Source organism: Leuresthes tenuis, unplaced genomic scaffold, assembly GCF_036924035.1.
Source record: "Leuresthes tenuis unplaced genomic scaffold, fLeuTen1.0.hap1 SCAF_2, whole genome shotgun sequence".
NCBI classification, from domain to species: Eukaryota; Metazoa; Chordata; class Actinopteri; order Atheriniformes; family Atherinopsidae; genus Leuresthes; species Leuresthes tenuis.
Window position 1 is genome coordinate 18,404,093 of NW_027325356.1, and position 11,098 is coordinate 18,415,190.

The 11,098-nt window shown below is 39.3% G+C and overlaps 1 protein-coding gene across 2 annotated transcripts in view; it reads right to left on the reverse strand.

The window, feature by feature from the left end:
- Positions 1-10,250, reverse strand: part of cmc2 (C-x(9)-C motif containing 2) — a 264,026-nt gene extending 253,776 nt beyond the window's left edge. For both annotated transcript variants that reach the window (XM_072380449.1, XM_072380448.1), the window contains exon 1: positions 10,241-10,250. The gene's annotated coding sequence lies outside the window, so the exon portion shown is untranslated. The remainder of the gene's footprint in view (positions 1-10,240) is intronic.
- Positions 10,251-11,098: the final 848 nt, after the last annotated feature.

Genomic DNA, 11,098 nt, shown 5'->3' on the forward strand with positions numbered 1-11,098 from the left:
TGTCTCTGCTGTGCCAACCTTGAAGAAGCGACAGGGTGGGTGTACAGAGAACCAGTGGCGCAGAACTTCTATGGGTAGTTAAGCATGATGGTTTGCATCGTTGCAGTTCACATCAATAGAGAGAGAATGAGGGAAAATCCTGCTTATGTAACTCAGGGCAGAAATCAAGTGTAAAAAAGCATGAGAAAGGAAGAATGAAACTCATGAAAAAAGAGGAAACTAAATGTTGATGAATGGCGGGCTACTGCTGGTAGATATTTCATTGTCACTGAAATTTTTTTTCACATTATATTTTTACTTTGCCTTTTCTCTCTTTAAGATTCGTAAGGGTAAACAAATCCAAACAAATTTGACAGTACCAGGCTGAGGAAGAGTGCAGCTTTATACTGCCATCTAGTGGCAAGACTTTGGAAAAATGTATTAAAGAATTCATCTCTTTTTTTTCTTTATTTCTTCATTTCTGTATAACGTCTAATTGAGATTTTGGCTTTTCAAATATACTTTTGACATTTTCTAAATTATCATAGAATAATTATTATTATGTTTTTTGTTGAAATACTTTCCCAAGACTTGGTCATAAATTTAAATGTAAAGCTTTCTTTGAATAGAACAGAGGATTTTTTTATTTTTTTTATTTTTATTTCTTGCGCGTGCTGAAAAAAATGACAGATAAACAAATGAATAAATTAGATCCAACATCTCAATCTGAGTTATGAGATGGAAACTGTGTTTAATGCTTGAAGCAGGATATGCCCACAGTTTTTTTTTTTTTTAATTCTGCCTGTATGCCACTGATAACAAACAGGACTGGCCTTCTGCTGGGGAGAGTTAGTCATTATGACACACTCGACAGTCATTTCCATTCCTTCATTTTCAAGTGATTCCATCAGGAAAAGCAGATCATATCTGATTGTGCGCTCTCAGGGCAAATTGTTCATTTGTTATTTCTGCTACATTTAAAAGCCAAAATGGTCGAACACATCGCCATGTCACTACAGATGCTTCTCTACGATTGTACCACTGAGAACATTATACAATAAATTTTACATAGCTATCACTTATTGCAGCAAGACTTACAGATTTACCTAAAGTATGACACAGTAAAAATATACATCTGCAACAAACAGCTTTTATACAGTGTGACGACTTTGTCATAGATGCTCATGTTATCTTTTTTTCAGTGTTTCTGTTTAAACTTGACTCCTCTCCTTTGTTATGTTTGCTGTCATTACAACTGTGAAAAGAGAGTTAAGAGTCTCACAGGAGGTTCCTTGGTAAAAGTCATTAGGGAGTCTGATTTTATCTGTAAACCACTCATCCTATAAAAGCACGGCTGATACCAAAACTCTTTTTGGTTAACTTCTTGAATCATTTTATCAATCCAGCTGGAGCTTCTTTTTTTTTTAACTGTAAAAAAAATTGCCCCCTAAAATCAACATTTATTGATTATGATACTCGGGAATATGTGAGATATCAACAGTTTGTATTCTGACTCTATTGCATGAGCTTTCTTGTCCTTTTCTATTAGCTTTTGCTTAACCCACATACTGCTCCAAAGTCTGTCAGAGTGCTCATGTGACTTTTTCACAAAGCCATTTTATTACGAAGTCCCTAACAAGTCGACAGCAACATTCTCTCTCTGTCTCGTGTTTGTTACGCACGCCCACGTTTCCAAAACTTTCCATGATGAGCCTATCACTTTACCTGGTCTTTACCTCATCTACATCTACAAATTACTCACTGACACTAATTGAATACTTGGCAGAGAGTGTGGGCGGTGATGGCGTGCACTACGTAGAGGAATCATCTGTCATGTTCATTAGCCCCATTAAGTACCTCGACTGACCTGTGATTCCTTTGTACAGGAAAGCTGAGGAAAGTAATGGAAGAACTATTCACATTTCCACTTCACTGATGTGTGAGAAAAGAGGTGAAGGTTGTTTTTCAGCGTTATTTTAGGCTTGAAATGTAAAGTTCCTTCAAAGATTGGGGATGTGAGAGTATACTTTGTCATGTGAATAAGCATGTTTCCATGAGAGGGGGGCTTTCTATGTGTGGCCCATGTGAATAGAATTTCTCAGTGATATTATGAGGTTGCAAAACACACCAAATATATTATGCAATGTCGATAATTGGGGGAGGGGAGGATTTACTTGACTTGAACTCTTAAAAAGAGTTAGAACTGTGTCTGTCAAAAGAGAACAAAAGCCAAAAACACTACACATCATAGTGGAATGTAATGCTTAATACATTAATACTCAGCACAGTCATTGCTTCTATTATCTTGTTGTCTTATTATCTGACAACAAAGAGTGTGTACAAATATACAAGATTGTTCAGGCAGTTGCTATGTGTATGTATGAAACACAAAACAAGCCGTATATTTGGTTGCACCATATATGGCATTAGTCTTCGGAGCTGCATTACTTTGTGGAAGTTGGAGAAGGGACAGCTGTGGCTGAAGATTTACTCCACCTCTCCTTACAGCCCAGCCAAAGCAGCTGAGGTCTCAGCCTCTTCATCACATCCTGGATTCAGCAGAAAATAGTGCAGAGCAGAATAGAGGACCTGGTCCGCCCTCAGCCTCTCTGAGGGGCTGAATTACGATTTCCCGAGGAACGCTGAACCTAGGGAAACAGCCTGAACGGCCATCCATCAGCCTGGGTGTCTGCATCCTCCTGAACAATGTGTGACCCCTGGGTGCAAAGAGGGTCAGAGGAGGGAAGGCTTCCATCCTCATGAACATACACACATGTAGCAAACATACTCACTCCTTCTCATGCAACCCTTGTGTACCGGCACATATTAAGGTCATTTACTTTACCCTGCATTCTTTGCTCTTTTTATCAAACACATCTTTTTAAGGCATACAGGTTTTGAGCTATAGTTAGCTTTAAGTAATTGTCATGTTATGTTTTTCCACATTGATTTCTGCAACAAAGTAAAAGGGCCTAATATAGACAGTACTGCCTAGTAAGAGAAGGGCTTGTAATTCTATTATGTAAAAAAAACAGTCATATGACCTGCTGAAACCAGTTACAATTTTTCAAAATAAGAATGTCTTCATTTGTTACTGAAAGAAATTGTCAAATCAAAACATTGCAAACAACCTCAAAGAATATGGAAAATTGTGTATTTTTCCACACAAATAAACTGAAACCAAATCACACAAAGTACACTATACATTTTAGATGGTTAGCCGGGTTGAATAGGAATCACTAACCTGCCAAAGAAGCTTGCTGGGATTAGTTTAATTAAATATAGGCACATAATGTAACTATGAATTAAATCAGGAGAGGAACTTTTATATTATTATTGGAACCTTAAACAAAAATACCCATTAGTATTATACAAAAAAACAGCTCAATCATTCATTTCATCATTTATGATTTATAGTGTGGTTTTTGTGACCACAGTTTCTCCTTGTTGAGGTTTACTGCAAGTTTGATGACTTTCAGTAAATTTGCCTTGACATTACAATTGTGTAACCTCATTGAAGTGACTTAAGTCCAATTTAAATCTGCCAAGCTCTGTTTCATCTTTCCTAGATGAAAATAAAAAAGTAGCCGTGTGTAGTGTGCAGATGTAGGGGTGTAGTGTGAGCTGGTGCACAGCAGCTGACGAAAAAGAAGCTTCTAAAAAAACGATTTTGCCCACCATCCTTGGATGACATTGCCTGTTCAAGATGCCTCTCCAGATAAAAAAAAAATAATTCGGGATCACCACCATCCACCTGTTCAGCCTGCTGCCTTCTGGTAAGAGGTACAGGAGCATAAAAAGCAGAACAAATTACAAATACAACTTCTTTCTGTGGGCTGTCAGGACTCTGCTAGAACTTGGACAATACACACCCTGCCTTTCCCTCTCTATCCTATGTCCTTATCTGTTTGTGCAATATAATACTACTTATATTTATCTATTTATTATACACAAGTGCAATATTCTAAGTGCAATTCCACTCTAATTTGCGATACAGCCCTATCTCTCCACACCATTCTACTCTATTGTGCCCCTTTTTATCTTTTTTATCCATTTATCATTCCCTGATTTGAATGTATTTTGTTCTTGTGTCTTATCTGTTTTGTGTCTTTTCATGCAACTATAGTTTTAGTTGAAATGCACCTTAGTCATAGCAATATAGTCTCATTGTATAGGTGTCTGTACAATGACAGTAAAGACTATCTTAGCTTATCTTCTTTCCTTATCGTAAAAAAAGTAAAAAAAACACAAAATGACCCCTGCTTTTTCATTTAGATTTTTCCTGGAGTGTGATAGGAAGAATTGTCGGGAAGACTTGCTGTAACCCCAGCATCATAGTGAACCGCTCATCTACAGCTCTGAGGGTGTTTAAGCCCAGCTGTAGCTGGGAAGGTTATAAAGTTGTGTGTAGACTACAGGATGGGATCTATCTGTATCTCTGTCTGGGAACTTGACAGCTCTGGATTTAGTCTGCATCCAGACCTCCTACATACATGTCTCACTGTTTACTACCCCTTGCCTCACACTCCTCCCTCTATACATCTATCATGTCACCAGGACCACACACACATACATGACATAACATATATACAAATACACATACCCTAACTCAAGGGTTGCTAACCTTAATCCAGTTCAACAACGTCAACCTAAGGTGGCCAGTATTGTTATTCTTCCATGTACTCAAAGTAACTTTTGAAATAACCCCTTTTAAGTGGTACACATTGGTAAGCATAGCTTCTTCTTTGAAAAATATCATCACTTTGTATTCAACTTATTTGGTTCTCGTGGAGGCTGCAAACCATGAGCACGCGCATTATTTAGTGAGTCCAACTCACTCCCTGTTACAGTTCTGATCTACGTCATTGGGTTCCCCCAGTACAGATGTTTTGTAGGGAGCCAGACTGGTGCTCATCTCACATGCAATTTCCTGTAATAAAAGAGCAGTTTGAGATGATGAGCTCTAAGTGAGCTGATGCCAGCCGATGATACCTGCACACCAGGGAATCCTGCCCATGTCTGACTCCAAAACATGTTGTCCTCAGACACTTACCAGAAGATGTTTACAGGTTGTTATATTTAGTGTAACCACCTTGTGTACGTATAGTGTCACAAGAACAAAAGCTGCACCCTGTTTATGATAGCATAAGTGTAGGTACAAGCTGCCTATAGTTAAGCAGGAATAACTGAGTTTGAATTTGAGCTGCCACTCAGCCTCTGTTGGTAAGGTCAGTTCAAAAGCAGGGAGGGCCCCACACCCCATCCCTCGACCTTCAGTTTTTTTTTTAATGCACTGTCCATTCATCATTAGTCAGCCTGAATGCCGCTCCAGGCTCATACATACTCTAACCATAACCCTACCCCTAACCCTTAAACCCAGCGTGCCTGCTGCTCTCATCTTTCTCACATCAACAGACTTCCTGGGAGAGCTGAGGCTGCTTGACTCCTCTCTGTCTATGTTTCCCAGGAGGGTTACGTCTTTCTCTGACTGCTTGCTTGCTGTCACGGCACCTTTTCTTTCTCTTTCTTGCACTTTCACTCACTATGCTAATTCTTCTTCACTAGAGGACTATCCATCTGTTTGGTGAGTGACTTGTGATCCTCAGGGTTATTTCCACTTCAATGCAGGTGACATCTGCCCTGGTGCTAAAACAGTATGACATTGCAGTTGCAGAAAACAAACTTTTCCCTGTGAAAATATTTAGCAGCAACTTGCAGATAAATTTGTTTTGATTGGTATAGATGGCAGCTCCTTACACATCACTTTTACATACTAGTGTTTACACTCATTGATAATATTAGCTTGGTAACGGGCTCAGAACAACACTATACATATACAACATATACAAGGGGCTGGATAGTGTAGTGGTATGATTTCCATCTTTTGTGTGGGAGACCTGGGTTCAAATCTCCTGCATGAAAGGTACTACCTCCAATAGGGGTCCTTAGGCAAGACACCCTTACCCTATCTGCCTACCTGTAAGTCGCTTTGGATAAAAGCATCTGCCAAATGCATAAACATAACATATATAATGTATTCAGTGTTCAAATTTGACCCTAACCCTACAATTTCAATAAAAGGCAACAAATTCTAAATAAAAAAGACAGGCTGGAATAGAATTGGATTGTCAAGGAGTTTTATAATAAATTCTGGTGAAGCAAGAATGTTTGTTTCAAATGGCAGTAAAAGACAGCCACCTCTGCAAACTTTAACCTCATGGTGGAGCCAGAGGAAAAGTCAGAGGAGATTCCCTGAGACTCATTGCCGTCAGTCCAGTCCCTGAACTTCAGACTTACTTTGCTGTACAACTCTGCTTCCTTCCAGTGCAGTTGAAACGACAATTTCTTTTTGCAAACATCACTCAAGTTAATTCAAAAGAAGATTAAAAAAAACGAAACGCTAAATTTTCATCAGGATCATTACTTCGGTGGATGCAGCTTTCAAAGAAAAGTTATCATTGTTATCATATTATTTGCTTACAGGCTAGGAAATTAATATTTTAAAGCCCAGGCTTACAAATTCCACTGCAAATTAGAAAAGGTGCATTTTAAAATTGGGTTTATTGACACTTTTCAAATGTCGTCATTATTGGATAACATTGCTGTAGTTCTCTATACATAGGAGCCTCATACCAACACAACCTCAAGTGTTTTGTTTCCCTGTAGTCCCAGAGGCATTACCAGAGCCAGCAGATTGCTGTCTTACATGAGCTTTAGCACCAGGTCACACAGGCAGGATGTTGATAACATCCAACAAACTCCACCTCTCTCTCTTAAATTCTCTCTTAGTCTCCCTCCATCTTTCTACCCACGCCAGGCAAATTGTGATCACAAGAAAACTAAATCAAAAACACACACCGAAAAAAGGAAAACAAGAACATGCGTCATTATTTCTAGTGCTTAAGTGGCTGACCAGTGAAGTAACCTTGAGATGCCTGCTGCTTTAATCATTTAGTGTCATCCACTATTTTATCCCACACAATGTGGCAAATTTAGGAAATTTAGGAAATTCCATCATTAAGATGCTGAAGCTTCCTTTTGAAACACGCTCTCCCATGTAATCCACAATAATTGAATTTAAACACTGCAAAGCTGTTTTGTAACAAAACGTATTACTCAGGGAAGCACCCCCCCCCCACCACCAGAAGATTTCAAAGATTGTCCCAGGTGCATTTTCATCACTGTTCTTATACAATTAGATATATGTACTGTACTGTTCTTGTGCTGTAATAAGATGCAAAACTTTCAGCTGCCAGCTGAAATTTTTCTCTGTGGCCGAGCTTTTCATCACATTGTGCTATAATCAGTTCTGCGAGTACAACCAAAAAAAATTACAGTTGACATTTTTAGGTTCTTGAGCAATGTTGATGACTGTACTAAAACTTAGAATCCTCCTCTCCTTGTATCATTTTTTCTTATGGAGTCGTAACATTGTAACTTGCATGAATTGCCATCTTTGTAATTTTATTGTTTTTTCCCCAAATCAAAGTACTGTATAGAACAGTAAATTCCCCATTGTTGCAAAAGTAATTTTGTTTCTCATTTTATTTTGACACTTATGGTCCCCGCATAATTAGGATCTCATTTTTTTGTGGCAACGATAGAGTCCAAGTTAGACCTAATTAATCATACAGTTCATCGGCTCTCAGGAGCAGTGTATAAATTTGTCCTCTGTACTCTGACATTAGATGGACTACGAGGCTTATGCTGCATTTACTTGCACGCCTCCCGTGGGTTGGCTATGGTCCAGTGGGCTCAGGACTGCTCAAGCCCCTTGTCGGGTCCAGCCTTTCGGCAGGATCTCCGAGCCCTGATTACAATACTGTCAGAGAATGACAGATGAAGGCTCTAAAGAGCTCTATCTTTAGCTCTGGGTAAGGCCGTCACTGCTTCAGTCTCCACTTGGCTCTTAAGGGAAGAATGGTGGGATGAAGAGGAAGGGAAAGGCAGAGTAACAGATGGAGACAGAAAATAAGTCACTACATGGGAAGAAAGTCACCTATGCAGCAATGTGGGTTTTTAAAAATGTTTTTACTGGAAAAGACTTATTGCTGGGCTAAAAGAGGCTAAAATAAAATCAGAGGAAAGTCACTTAAATCCCAGCTATCTGGAAAATAAAACTTTATCTGTAGCAGCGAATGTCAATATTGAGTAATTTCCTCTTGTGTCTAAAGCAAGTGTCTTCTATGTCTTCACTCCCTATTGCTGACACTACGGTATTGCTGTCAGTAAAGAAGACAAAGCAGAATTTTCCCTAGCCTCCCTCTGTCTGTCCACCTCCCCTCTCAGGCCTGTGTTGGTTTAACCCTGGTGGGCAGCAGGCAGGCCTGACAGCACCCAGACACTATAATGTGATTTATGGCACGCTCTGAGAGTGGAGAAGAGATGACCACTCAGATTTGACCCCTGCCATGTTATCAGCCACTCATCAAGACGCAGAAAACACTCAGACTTATTGTCGCTTACTCATCCAAGCCATAGGCCAGTTGTAAGTCATACTGGTTAGCTTATTTAGAGGATGTAGAAAGAGGGAGTAATAGTAGAAATAAAATATGTTGTACACTTGTTCATCTAATCTGGTAATATCTCTTTAACACTGTGGTATAAATCAACATAATATACAAATACTTGTAGTTTATAAATGATGACGAAATAACAAGCAGAATTTAAATCTGTTGAAGTCTAAATTGAGCTCAGGCTTCTTGTTGTTTTTTTTGCGCAAGGGAGTTCACTTTTTGCCTTTCTATCAGTTATCATTTCAGAGCTCCAGCTGTTTTTCAGTGCGCCATACCTCAGTCACCTAATTCTTACAATTTATCACAGAGGGCACAAATGGTATTATGAAAAGGTGATATTGTAACCAATTTTGCACATATGTGAATTTGACATTTTACACAGAAAATTATATCAAAAGCCCCTTCAAAACTTCTAGACTGCAAACTATAACCTGTAGGGGGAGTCCTGCACAATGCTATAAAACCAAAGCACCATCCATAATCCACAGCATCCAACTCAGACAAAGTTTGGAGGGCTTCAAAATCACATTGTCACCACTCCTTCAGGTCATGATATAACAATTAGGAAATGTTCTTTGAGACATTTATATCTATATTCAGAGCTGCAACATATGAATTAAATTTTTTAAAGCTGTCCAAAATAAGGACTCGGCTTCATGATATTAAATTAATTCAACCATAGTATATATTATACATATACCTGGTGACATATTTTCCAGAGAAAAAGAAAAAAAATTTTTCCACAGAGTTCACCACAGAACATCTTTCAAAACAAGCACCGGCTGGGTTTAAGGTGATGTAAACACAATTCTATTTCTGTGGCTATGACACACCATGGTTTCTCTGGAAAGGGAGCAGCAGCCGAGCTTTACAACAAAGGAGGCCACACAGACAGTGGTGGTTAGAGCATCTCTCTGGATCTAGTCATGAGCAGACAGACAGATGGATAAAGGGAAAAAGAGAGAAAGACCATAAAAGTCAAGTATAATAAATGTACAGAAATATTACAGGCCTCAAAGTTAAAAAAAAACACTTTGCGCGCTTTTTAACTGGCCAAATCAAAAGTGGGAAAGAGCTATTCGCTCATATACTGTAGCTGTTGGTGTTAGCATTCAGTTGTCTTGATATGTTTGAGCGCTGCAGAAAACAGATTGTGATATTGTGAGTGAATGTAGAGAGTAAAAAAAGAAGAGCGTGAGAACAGAATTTAGCATTTCTTTGAGGTTTTCCAAACAGCTATTCCATGGTACAGAAAAAGAATTAAGAGAACAACTATTTGGAGTGCTGCAGGGGCAGAAACGAGCCAGATCACTGTGGTAAAGTCACCCTGACACAAAGACACAGACCAGACAACGAGCTCCCCTCGTAAACCCAGCAGCGAGTCTTCAGCAATCTGGCACTGAACGGCAGACAGTGACACTTACACCAGTGCATTCACGCACACTGAAGCATTGAGCAGTGAGTTTAGGGATTTTCACACATGTATGAGTGCTAAATTACAAAGAGGAGTGTAATCTGTGGGTGTATCTGCGTGTGTGAGCTTGTTTTATCAGTAGTGAAGGTTTTCTGGCCACCATTGTGCAGGAATTGATCAGGCAGCAGACAGCTGAGGGCAGGCGTCACCCACACACTCCTCCTTTCAGTGAGCCTTGGCCCACCCAATTGACTTCATCAATCAATGGACTGGGTGCCAAAAACTCTCTTCCCTAATCCAACAGCCTCCCTCGCATCCCAAACACACAAACATATTAGAACCAATCTTGCTCACTTGAACTGCTGACCACATCTCCAACGAGCAAAGGTGAATAAAGGGTGCGATAGCAGTAGGGTGAGAAATATGTCAGCTTAGCTCGCACTGAATCACACAAATTGCTCGTCACAAATGAAAACAGGAGATAATCATGATGAAAGTATGGTAATGAGAGCTTTCTGAAAAAAGTAAATACAAATCATAAGTTGTTTACGCAGAATTTGTGAACAACTTAGCCCACTTGCAAAGTTAAGTGACTAAACGATCATTCTTCAAATCTGTGCTGACAGGAGGAACAACTCCTGTGTGCTATTCTCTTCATCACCTACGTGAATATGTGGGAGCTGGAAGATAAAGAGGAGATGACGTGCATATTAGAGGGTTTTTTTTTCTGAGTGTATCAGACACGGATGAATGTGACGTGTGTGAGCTTGTGTTTCGCAAAGATCAGGGGCCATTAAGTTGAGTCAAGACAAGTGATGCTGGTTAGTATGAGTCAGGGAAAAAGACAATATCAGAGAAATGTATGTAATTGGGAAACAACAAAAGAACATGGTGGTAATCTGGCTGCTTATAGCTACAGCGTGTGTTTCTCCATTCTTATTTCCAGCACTCTTCCATAACTGAACCAACAGTCCATTGTATGACATTAATAGGAAGCTGGAAATGTTTCCAGCATGCAGTAGACTCACACACTGATGAAGACAAAGCAGCCACAAAAGCGTCATCGGATTCACAAGTGGATAAGAGCAAAAGTTTTTCAGAAACATGAACAGTTACTTTTTTTTTTTTTTTTTTTTAATGTTGTTTTGATACTCCTGAGTAAAAAAAACTTATAAAAGAAGAGGGAGAA